This window comes from Lycium ferocissimum, chromosome 9, assembly GCF_029784015.1.
Source record: "Lycium ferocissimum isolate CSIRO_LF1 chromosome 9, AGI_CSIRO_Lferr_CH_V1, whole genome shotgun sequence".
Taxonomy (NCBI): domain Eukaryota; kingdom Viridiplantae; phylum Streptophyta; class Magnoliopsida; order Solanales; family Solanaceae; genus Lycium; species Lycium ferocissimum.
This window is the reverse complement of record NC_081350.1, coordinates 51,530,674-51,543,062: the sequence shown is the minus strand read 5'-3', so window position 1 is coordinate 51,543,062 and position 12,389 is coordinate 51,530,674. Positions and strand designations below refer to the sequence as shown.

General features: G+C 33.5%; 1 long non-coding RNA gene across 1 annotated transcript; it reads right to left on the bottom strand.

Annotated features, from left to right (window-relative positions):
• Positions 1-4,956: 4,956 nt before the first annotated feature.
• Positions 4,957-6,468, bottom strand: LOC132031231 (uncharacterized). The gene is made up of 2 exons (XR_009408198.1): positions 6,282-6,468; positions 4,957-5,949 (listed from the first exon to the last, which is right to left on the bottom strand). It is a non-coding gene; the product is annotated as an uncharacterized LOC132031231 (long non-coding RNA).
• Positions 6,469-12,389: the final 5,921 nt, after the last annotated feature.

Below are 12,389 nucleotides of genomic sequence, written 5' to 3'. Positions count from 1 at the left end.
GGGGGGGGGTATTCGAATGATGATAGACCCACGAACCGGTAAAATTTTTAAGTATGACAAGAAAAAAGAGCGTGTAGAAATAGCTAAAATGGTAACTTATGATTGTTTACCTTTTTCCTTTCCTTCGGGTTTAGGGTTTGTTACTTACATTCAACTTTGTTATAATCCGTTATTTGAGGGTATTCCTAGAAGTACTTGTAGAGCGGATGTTATAGATTTGTATAAAAAATATAGATTTTATTTGCGCCATGTATTTAATTCTTTAAATTATAAAATATGCTTAATTTATAAAATACGAATTTATAAACTTAGAAAAAACTTAAGCTATAAATAACTTAAGTTATAATATATAAATTATAACTTATAAGTATACATATAACTTAAACATATATATATATATATATATATATATATATATATATATATATATATATATATATATATACTTAGTATATATATGTAGTATAACTTAATATATATATATGTCGTAGTTAGTTAGTAAATATATAAACTTTACTTATAAACTTATATAACATATGTAAATATACCTACAATATACTAATAAATACTATAATATATATATATACTATACAAACAACAACAAAAAAAAAAAAAAGAAGAGGTTTTGGACAGTTTCGAACCAGACCGGTCCGGTTTGCATTTTAGACCGGTGGCCGGTTCCGATTTTTAAATCGGAAACCGGCCGGTTTATTAACCGGTTACCGGTCCGGTCCGGTTCAAACCGGTTGACGGGCTTAGTCTATATAGTACGACCCTAGCCTAATATACAAGATGAGTTGTGATAATTTATTGTAAATATAAACTTACATGTGTAATAGGCGCTCGTACAAAATCATGGTGTAAACTATCAAGATTTTGAGTTTATGAGGTCGGAATTCTAGTTGTAATAAATGTATTGGGTTCTAAATTAATAATTTATACATATTTCATAATTTTTTTTTTAATAAAACAGAGTTTGAACTAAAGGCCAAAGCTAATGAATTCAGTCGAACCCGCAATCAATGAACTAGCTCCACCCCTGTGTAAACTAGTTGTTGCATCATTTATAGTGCTAATAAAATTAATGAGAATAAAAAGGCTAATTCGGTATAAGTTTTTTTTTTTTTTTTGGGGGGGGGTGTGGGGGGGGTGGGACGGGGGTGTTTACCACCCAATTTATGGTATCTGTTGTGAAACCCAATTAATTTGAATTTGCACTGGAAAGTCCTATTTTAGAGGTAAAATGCTCTCTATCTAGGCGAGTTCATTCCTATTGTCCGAACATGAAACTTTTATTAAAAATAAAAAGGTATTTACCATCCATCGGACCACAATCTTTGATGGCTGTTAATGTTGGGTCTTTGAGTTCGATCCTATCCTCATTCATAGTCGTGGGAGGAAAAACTAAAATTGTAAATTCCGAAGACAAAATGGTCAAAATATTCAAGTTATTTTACCATTTGTGTTTTCATTTTTTAATGGAATTCCTCGGAGGGACCTTTTCTTATCATTGCTAGCAGGCTAAAGACTGAGTTAAGTTTGAAAATAACTGCCAAACTTTCAGTTGTAATAAATTTCCCTTCTTTTCAACAGTAATCACATTAGACTTGATCTAAATTGAAGCTTTGAATTTTTTTATTTTTTTTATTTTTTATTTTTTTTAGGATCAATGAAAGATTCAGACGCAAATTACCGATTTACGATATATAAGGTTCATCATATGCGAAGCTTTGAATATCATCACCAGTCGAGTCATCATATTCTTTTTATTTTTCCTTTTTTCCTAATTCTATCACGTGGAAGTTGTCAGCGTTATATAAAGCATTACACTGTTCAACAAAATTACTCCAACTTTTGTTTACCTCGTCTGCTTCAACACATTTGATTTTTTCTATTTTTCAGAGCCACCTAATTAAATATATTTAACTTTTATTTGATGTATCCTTATTAAACTAAAATTTAATATTTTATTTCGTTCTCATTGTGTAATGTATCACTAAAAAAACAGGTAATTTGTTGAGGTTAAAAGTTATAATTCGTGGTAATTTTAACCTCCGCTATTTGCTGACTGCAATTCGCGATGGTTTTAAATTGCAAGTCAATCTCCACAAATAACCTGTTTTTTGTAGTGATATGTAGGTTAAGTTGAAAATTAAATTTTATATTCAATCAAATTCTTTCATATTGGAAGAATTGACTAATATTGTATCTGTTGAACGGATCGTTCTTTGGAAATTGTACCCAACTGTCTTTTCCATGCACATCTTGTTGAATATGACTAGAGAGACGCCCATATGAAACATGCCCTTTGTTTCTTGACATACTAACAGCTTTTACTAATCTATAAAATTGACAAATAACCTTTTTCTAGACAACTAATCAAGATTTAGCCATGGTTTTAAAACTATTGTGCCACACTAACAACTTTAAATTACTAATATGTAAAATGGACAAATAGCCTTTTTCTAGACAGCTAATCAACATTTAGCCATCGGTATAAAACTAATACAAAAAAAATATTCAGACAAATATACCCCTAGTTAAAACATGAAAAACGATAGAAATTTTATTGAAGTTTGAACTTGTGATTAATTGAAATGTAACATGAACCCTAATTCAAGTTCATGGAAAAGAAGAAGAAAGCATGAGATGGAGAGAAAGAAGATGAAGTTTAGAGAGAGAAATATTGCGTATTTCTTGTTCATTGAATTGAATATACAATTCTGTATATATATATATATATACTCATTATCTAACTTCATAATCCTAACTAACTAATTATATTATTAACTAATAAATGGAAGGCTAACTAACTAAACTAATCCGGATACACTAAAAAGACTAAACTACCCTTACAGTGTAGTTATTTAACTTTCCTACTTCGACACTCCCCCTCAAGCTAGGTATGGGGTATCTTAAAAATGTTTAACAGACCTAGCTTGGAAATGAAATATTCATGTTGAACTCTTGCAAGACCCTTGGTGAGGATATCAATTGGTTGTTCATGAGTAGATATGTAGTTGGTTGCTACCATTGGTTGAGTTATTTTCTCCCTTATGAAATGACATTCAATTTCTATATGCTTGGTTCTTTCATGATACACAGGGTTTGCTACAATTTGAATGGCAGCCTTGCTATCATAAAAAATCTCAATGGGTTGATTATTGTCAATATCTAGTTCTTTAAGTAATCCCAGCAGCTAAATGATTTCAGATACAGTTGAGGCAATCCTCCTGTACTCTGATTCTGCAGAGCTTCTTGACATAGTTTTTTTTTTTTTTTTTTTTTTTTTTTTTTTTAAAAATTTCCAAGTAATGAGAGAATCCCCTAGTTTGATGAGATATCCTGTCATTGATTTCCTAGATATAGGGCAGGCAACCCAATCTGCATCATATATAATATGCAGTTAGAATTGGCTTAGAAGTGCCGGATAATAGAACACCTTGGCTTGGTTGGTTCTTTAAGTATCTGATGATCCTTAAAACAGCTTCCATATGACGCTCAGGTTGTTGTAGGAATTGGCTGAGGGTTTGAACATTGAATGAGATGTCAGGTCTAGTCATGGTTAAGTAGAGGAGTTTGCTAATGATACTCTGATGAAGACCTTGATCAGCTAGTGGATCATTCACTATTTGTTGTTCATCACTTAGAAGATCATTATACTGTTTGGTGGTCAGTTTTACATTGGTGTCAATGGGAGTAACTGCTGATTTTGCAGCAGACAAACCAGTTTTTGATAGTAGTTCCAACAAATATTTCCTTTAATGCATAAGAATTCCCTTGTCTAACCTAGTAAATTCAATCCCAAGGAAGTATTTCAATTCACCAAGGTCTTTCATTTTGAAAGCTTTTTGCAGAGTTTCTTTGATGTTCTGAATCATTTTTAGGCTGCTCCCTGTTATAAGCATGTCATCCACATAAACAAGGACAACAGTGACCCCTTCAGTAGTTTTTTTAGTGAATAAAAATTGATCATATTGACTCTGCTGAAATTTGGCTTTTAATAGGGCTTCTGTAAGTTTGGCATTCCATTGCCTTGGGGCCTGTTTTAATCCATACAAGGATTTAATGAGTCTACATACCTTGTTCTCCCCCTGACTTTTGAATCCTTGTGGGAGTTCCATATAAATTTCATCATAAAGATCACCTTATAGAAAGGCATTATAGACATCCATTTGATGTACATGCCACTGCTTCATAACAACTAGTGAAAATACTATTCTTACGCTTTTTCATCTTGATTACATGTGAGAATGTTTCTTGATAGTCTATTCCTTTCTTTTGGCTATAACCTTTGGCTACTAATCTAGCCTTAAACCTTTCTGTTTCCCCAGATGCCTTGTATTTGATCTTATAGATCCATTTGTATCCAATAGGACTTTTTTCTTATGGTAAAGTGACTGTCTACCATGTATGGTTACTTTCAAGTACTTCTATTTCTGCTTTCATGGAATCCAACCACCTAGGATCTTTGATTGCCTCATGGTAGGATGATGGTTCAGTAATATTGGAGGATGATGCTATATGTGCTTGATATGTAGTAGAAATGCTATTATGGGGTAGGTACTTGGAAGTGCATATGGTTGATCATGATGGATACTTAGGGAGACAAAATCCTTCATCCAAGTTGGTGGTTTTCTTCCTCTATGTGATTAGTTGGTTGGTATTTTTGTAGGTTATTGAACTGGTTGTAGTATTTGTTCAATTTCTGGATGTTGAACTTGATTTTGAGTGACTTGTATCTGAGGTGATATTACAGTGTTCTCAGCAGTTGTTGGTGTGTCTGATGACTGTATAGGATTTTGATTTGGTTGGTTTTCAGTAATTGTTGATGTGTTTGATTGTATTAGATTTTGATCATGTATCTGAGGTGGTTGGTGTAGTATTGTCTAGTGACTCCTATAGCTATAGTCTGATGGTGTTGAAGGAAAAAAGGTAAATGAGTTTGAACCTTGGTTTGTGGAAGGGAAAGTATCTTTACTAAACTGAACATCTCTGCCTACAAATAGTATTTTTGACTCCATATCAAATAAAATGTATCCCTTCTGAGTGGATGAGTGTCCTATATGTATTGCTATTCTTGACCTGGACTTGAGTCTATCATGTTCTTGTAAATTATTAGCATAACATAGGCATTATATAACCCTTAAATGTGCAATGTTTGGTTTTTTGAGGTACAACTTTTCATAAGTTGACATATTTTGTAGTATCACACTTGGCATTCTATTTATAAGATAAACAACAGTTTGAACACACAATCCCCATTATTTTAGAGGTATTTTGCCCTGAAACCTGATTGCCCTGGTTACTTCTAAAATGTGTCGATGCTTCCTCTCAGCAACACCATTCTGCTAAGGGGTGTAAGCACAACTTATTTGGTGAATGATACCAAAAGATTGAAATAGTTGTCTACAGACTGAGTTGACAAACTCTGTACCATTATATGATCTAACTATTTTCACATTTTTGTCAAACTGAGTTTCACATAGTTGAGGAAGTATTGCAACACCACACATACATCAGACTTCAATTTGAGTAAAAACACCCAAGTCATTCTAGTAAAATCATCCACAACCATTAAGAAGTACTTATTACCATCAAAAGTAGCAGTTTTGTAGGGACCCGATATATCCATATGAACCAACTCAAATGCAACACAAGTCTTAATAAAGCTAGTTGGAAAAACTGTCTAGCTTGCTTAGCACAAGGACATATCGTACATCCTTTGACAATTTCAGCAATATCATCAATTCTTAATGGAAAAACTTTATGTAAACATGTAGTTGACATATGTCCTAGTCTTCTATGCCACAGTTGCACATCTATCTAGCTAATGACTCATGATCCATCTGCAATCAGTGCAATTATTTTATTCTTGTATGTTTGACTTAGAATGTAGAGCCCTTTCATCTTTCTATCAATCTCCTTCACCTTGACATTGTATACATCCTGAAATACACATAAATTAGGAAAGAAATTAACTGAACAACTTAATTCTCTAGTAATTTTTTATACAGACATGAGGTTGAATTGAAACTGAGGTATGTGAAACACATTCTTTAATATGCTTTTATCTGATATGATACTTGAACCTATATGTTTCATTAAGGAAACATCTCCATTAGGTGAGAACACCTACTTTGGAGTAGCAGTCTCAGTTATTGAGTTTTTATCTAGCAACTCCTTATCAGCTACCATGTGATTAGTAGCACCAATGTCAATTATCCAATCTTTACCACTCTTGGAAACTAATAAAGATTTTCAAACATCAGTATCAGTACCTGCTGCAGATGCAGAAAAAGCTATGTCTGATGGAGTATTGTTGTTCAGCAATCCCATAATTTGATCATATTATTGCCTTGAGAAAGGATAAGCTCCAATCTGCATGTTTTGGCTTATGCCAGACTCTATTACTCCAATTTGACCACTTGAGAGACTAGTATTTTAAAGATTTTGAACCCGCATAGGATTAGTGCTTCGTTATGACCCGACCATCACTCTGTTGTCATCACATTATGAAAGCGTGAGAATTCCCAGGATCGATTGTCTTGCTTGTACTTGTTGTTTGAATCATTCATGGTGTTGTATGGTCTTTTTTTTGATCTAGCATCTGATTGTTTAGTTTCTTGAGGATAACCATCTAATTTCCAGTAGTCAAGTCTATTATGGTTTCTCATTTTACAGAAATCACAGTATAGTCCACTATTGTAAGTGTTGTTAGTGTTACTGTATGGTTTCTTGAACTTCTGACCATTTCCACCATTTCTAGTATACATAGCCATATCCATATTTCCCACAGAGGCAGGATTAGCACCTAACATACCAGAATTTGTTGCACTTGCCTTTTCTCCTTCATCACTTAGGATCATAGCATATGCTTGGTTAAGTGAAGGCATATGACTCATTAACAACAGTTGACTCCTTGCTTGGTTATAAGATTCATTCAACCCCATCAAGAATTGAAATAGTTTCAAATTTTGTAAATGAATAGAAAATTCCCTAGACTTCTCACAGTTACACTTAGAAGTTAGGATCAAGGCCTCAAACTCCAGCCATAAATCTTAAAGTCATGAAAAGTAAGTTGAAACAGATGATGTCCCTTGAGTCAGAGTTGCTATTTCCCTGTGCACATTGAATGTTCTTGATCCATCAACTTTGTTGAATCTTTTGGCCAATTCTTCCCATACAACTTGTGCACTTGTTGTATACACTATGCCTCCCAATAAGCCCTTCACAACAACACTCATTACCCAAGAAAGAACAATTACGTTTAATCTTTCCCATCAATTCCACAGATATTCTGAGAACTGTTCCTTGCTACTTGTTCCATCAATTAGACCTAACTTGTTCCTTCCTAATAATGCCAATCACATTAATCGATTCCACATTGCATAGTTTTCAATTGCAGTCAATTGAAATGAGATAATCTGAATACCATTTTGATCCGCAAGTGTAAGATAAAGAGGATGATTATAATCGATTTTCACTGCTTGATCCACTCCAGATAAACCAACATTTGGTACTGTTGAAGGCACACGATTACTTTAGCTTTCATCAATCGCCATTGTTGTTATTTTTCAAGGTTTCAAGAATTTCCAGTTTTGAACAAGAATCTTTCGAAATTGAAATGCGGAAACTTATGATCGATTTAAGAACTAGAATTTCTTGTTAATCGCTCTGATACCATGTGATTAATTGAAATGTAACATGAACCCTAATTCAAGTTCATGGAGAAGAAGAAGAAAGCATGAGAGAGGAGAGAAAGAAGATGAAGTTTAGAGAGAGAAATGTTGTGTATTTCTTATTCATTGAATTGAGTACAAAATTCTGTGTATATAAATATATACACACTCATTAACTAACTTTATAATACTAACTAACTAATTACATCATTAACTAATAAATTAAAGGCTAACTAACTTAACTAATCCGGATACAATGAAAAGACTAAACTACCCTTACAGTGTAGTTATTTAACTTTCCTACTTCCACAGAACTGTCATGGTTCACTTTCCAGGAATAATGGTTCAAACCCCAAGAATTTTTCCTGATGTTTGAGTAAATCATGCAGCATAATTATTAGCTCTAGACATTGATATGAAATTTTACTTGTATAAATTCAAACTCCAAAATATCATCCTAATCAATTTTTAATTTTATAAGCTCGAAGTTCAGGATAATATTTGGAGCTTGCCAATTCGAACACTGACTTTAACTCAATTTGGGGGTTAACTTGAATTAGTTCATCTCAAATATTTAAAATAATTTCACGAAATGTAAAATATTGATGTACTCTGAGGGATTATCAATGCATAACTTTGGGAATTTCGCTTGGCAAGGATAAACGTTCAGGACTTGAGGACATATAAAATGTGCTTTCATTTTTGCCGTAACAGTGTCAACTCCAAGATAATATTCTGGAGTTTGAACTTATACAATAAACTCAGAACAATACACTAAAGCTTGGAATTGTATAGATGCAACTCCAGGAAAGTGTCACGGATTAAAGAAATAGAGTCTCTCTTCTTCTTTTTTTCCTAATCAAAATACAATGGGAGGAAACTCGTCTTTTCAGAAGAGGAACTCACATATAAATTAGGGTATACATTCAAATTATATAGCTGAAATTTCAGAAAAAGTGAAGAAGTGAATTTCTACACTTTCAAGTGAAGAAGATACAGACCAAAAAAAGTTTTTTATAACTGAAAACGGATTATTTTTCAATGACGTTTCAAACGGTGGCTCCTCCTCTCCCTCCTCCTCTAGGCTGTGCGTTCATTATGGTATTTCAAACTTATGTTTTCAAATTGATGTTTATTTGGAGTAGATTTGAGTGTTGAATCGGGTGTTGGATTGTTAGAAATTTAAAACAAATTATTTCTGGGGGAAAATTTGTTCGAGCGAAAATGATTGAATATTAAGCAAACACAGTTGGTTGAACTAAAGACATATGTTTCTTAATGTCAAGTCAAAAATTGATTGAACTTCAGCCATATGCGCCTTATAAGTTCATACAAAGAAGGTTGAAGTACAAGGAAAAATGGTTGAAATTCAGGCCTATGTGCCTTATGTTCATACAACAAATGGTTGAACTTCATGAATATATGTGTTATATATGTTTATACAAAAAGGGCTGAACTTTAGTTAAAAAGGGATGAAACTCAGGCACTTATGCCTTAAGTTCATACAAAAATGTCTGAAGTTTGCTTGGTTTCAAATCATATTAAATTAGGCTTTGACAAGCCAAATTTTAGGTTAATCTTCAACATTCATATGGTATGCTTCCAACATCTATGGTTAATCTTTCTGTGGATAGAACCGAAAAAATAAAAATCAGGTATTGCTAATGTAAGAGAAATAATTGCTGAGGTAAGAAAATAGAACATTTCGCACTATGCGCAATATTAATTGTGCTATCGTCCATTACAAAGTTGATAGAGTAGTAGAAAATTCCAATAATTTCTCGTGAATTATTATTTATATTATATACTTTTTTTTTGTTGATCCCTATATCACAATCTGAAGAATGATGATTGTTCATTAATGAGAAAATAGAAGAAGAAGAGAGGAGAAGAAGAGATCATTTTTCACTCACACAACTTGTCTTCATATCTGTACATGAGTATGTATATATAGGTCGTTAGTTAGGATACTTAACTAACTAATTATACTCTAACGGCTATATTGACAACTCCAGCTAATTACTAATATACCCCTAACTACTTCACTCAACACTCCCCTTCAAATTTGGTGGTACAAAGATATTGAAAACACCAAGTTTGGAAAGTAGATATTCATGCTGCACCCTGCTTTAGCTTTTGGTTAGTACATCAGCTGGTTGGTTATGAGTTGAAATGTATTGAGTCTTTATTAGCCTTTGTTGTATCTTTTCTCGTATAAAATAACAGTCTATCTCAATGTTTTTGGTTCGTTCATAATAGACTGGATTGGCTGCTATCTGTAGAGCTGTTTTGCTATCACTGTGTATAACCATTGGCAAGTGTACTTAAACTCCAAGATCTCTAGTCAGACCAATTAACCAAGTTAACTCTGTAACAGTTGTGGCAAGACTTCTGTATTCAGCTTCTGCTGAGCTTTTGGACACAGTAGATTGTTTCTTTGATTTCCTTGAGATCAATGAGTCTACTAATTTGATTGCAAACCCTATAAAATAATTTCTTGAGAATGGACATGAAGCCCAATCTGCATCACGATATGCAATTAGAACATCATGTTTGGTGCTTGAAAGAAGGATTCCTTGTCCTGGTTTTCCTTTCACATATCTGATAATTGTTGCATCCATGTGAGATTTCTTTAGTTGTTGGAGGAATTGGCTCAGTGTCTGTACACTGTATGCAATGCCAGGTCTGGTGTTAGTTTTTTGTTATGTTCATCATGTTCTTTGGTTGTCATCTTTGTGACAGTATCCATAGGTGTGTTTGTTGGCTTTGCTGCAGTTAGGCTTGCCTTAGATATTAACTCCAATGCATACTTCCTTTGATGAATTACAATACCTTGTTTTGATTTTGCAAATTCAATGCCAAGAAGGTATTTTAGATCCCCAAGGTCCTTTATTTTGAAAGCTTTGTGTAATATATTTTTTTTCTTTCAATAATCTAATCAAGGTTATCCCTAGTTATAAGCATGTCATCAACATAAACTAGGACTATAATTACTCCCCTTTCTGTCCTTCGTGCAAATAAAGAATGATCCATACTGGCTTTAATGAAATTCACACTTGATTAGAGCTTCACTTAACTTTGCACTCCATTGTCTTGGAGCTTGCTTCAATCCATACAAGGATTTAGTGAGTTTGCATACTTGCTTATTCTCTTCCCTTTGACTCTTAAATTCTTGTGGCGGCTCCATATAGATCTCCTTGTAAGAATGCATTGTACACATCCATGATGTGCCACTGTTTAGCTACCTAGTTGATAGAAATGTTCTTAAAGCGACCATCTTCACTACAGGACTGAAGATTTCTTGATAATCAATTCCTTCTATTTGACTTTAACCTTTTGCCACTAATCTTGCTTTAAATCTCCCAATTTCCCCATTAGCCTTGTACTTCACCTTCTCCTTGCAACTAATTGGTTTCTTGCCTTCTGAAAGTGAAACTACTTGCCATGTTTGATTATTCTCCAGTGCATCTATTTCGGCTTTCATTGCATCCACCCATCTTGGGTCCCTAACTGCTTCTGTATAAGAAGTAGGTTCAACAATGTTAGAGAATGCAGCAATGTAACTTTGATATTTTGGTGATAGATTTTCATATAAGATATATTTAGATAATGCATAAGGTATATAATCATGAACATTTAAGGATATAAAGTCTTTCATCCATGCAGATGGATGTTTTCCCTTGCTTGATTTTCTTGTATCTGTTACTGCAAGTGGATTTCCTATATTGACTTCAATTTTCTCAATTTGATTCTCAAGTTGAGGTTGCTAGATTTGCTGATCTATGAATTGTGGTTATTGGTTTGTCTCTTCTACAGAAGTTGTAATTGGTTGTTGCTGCTCTCTGCTTTCTGTAATAGGTAAGCACCATGCACTTGAGTCCTTGTGGCTTGTATATCTTATTTGTGAAGCTAAGATCAGGTGAGATGAAAATGTGTGGCAGTTGAGATGATTCAGTATCAACATTTATGACATCCCTATTTACAACAAACATTTTGTTAGTCAAATCATAGAGAACATAGCCTTTTTAAGTTTCAGAATATCCCATGTGAACTGCTTCTTTTGATCTAGGCATCATTTTGTCAGTTTCATGGTTTACTTTTGCATGACATAGACATCCTATGATTCTAAGATGTGTAAGAGAAGGTTTCCTGCAATATAGTTTCTCATAGGGGATCATATCTCCTATGACAGTGGATGGAACTCTATTGATCAGGTAAGTAGCGAATTTCACACAATATCCCCAAAATTTTAGTGAATGATTAGCTTGAAATCTAATAGCTCTTGTGATTTCTAAGATATATATGTGCTTTCTCTCAGCTATGCCATTTTGCTGAGGTGTATATGCACAAAATGTGTGACGTATGATACCTAAACTACTGAATAATCCACTACACATGATGTTCATGAATTCAGTGCCATTGACTGTTCTTATAGTTTTAACACTAGCAGTATATTGAGTTTGCACGAGATTCAGAAAATGCTTAAGAACAACAATTACATCAGATTTAAGTTTCAACAAAAATATCCATGTCATTCTGGAAAAATCATCCACAATAGTAAGAAATGATTTATAACCATCATAAGTAGCAACTTTATAAGGCCCCCATAGATCCATATGAACAAGTTCAAAAGCTCTTATACTAAAAGATAAACTAATTGGAAAAGGTAGTCTAGTTTGTCTAGCCTTAGGACACACTGTACATTCA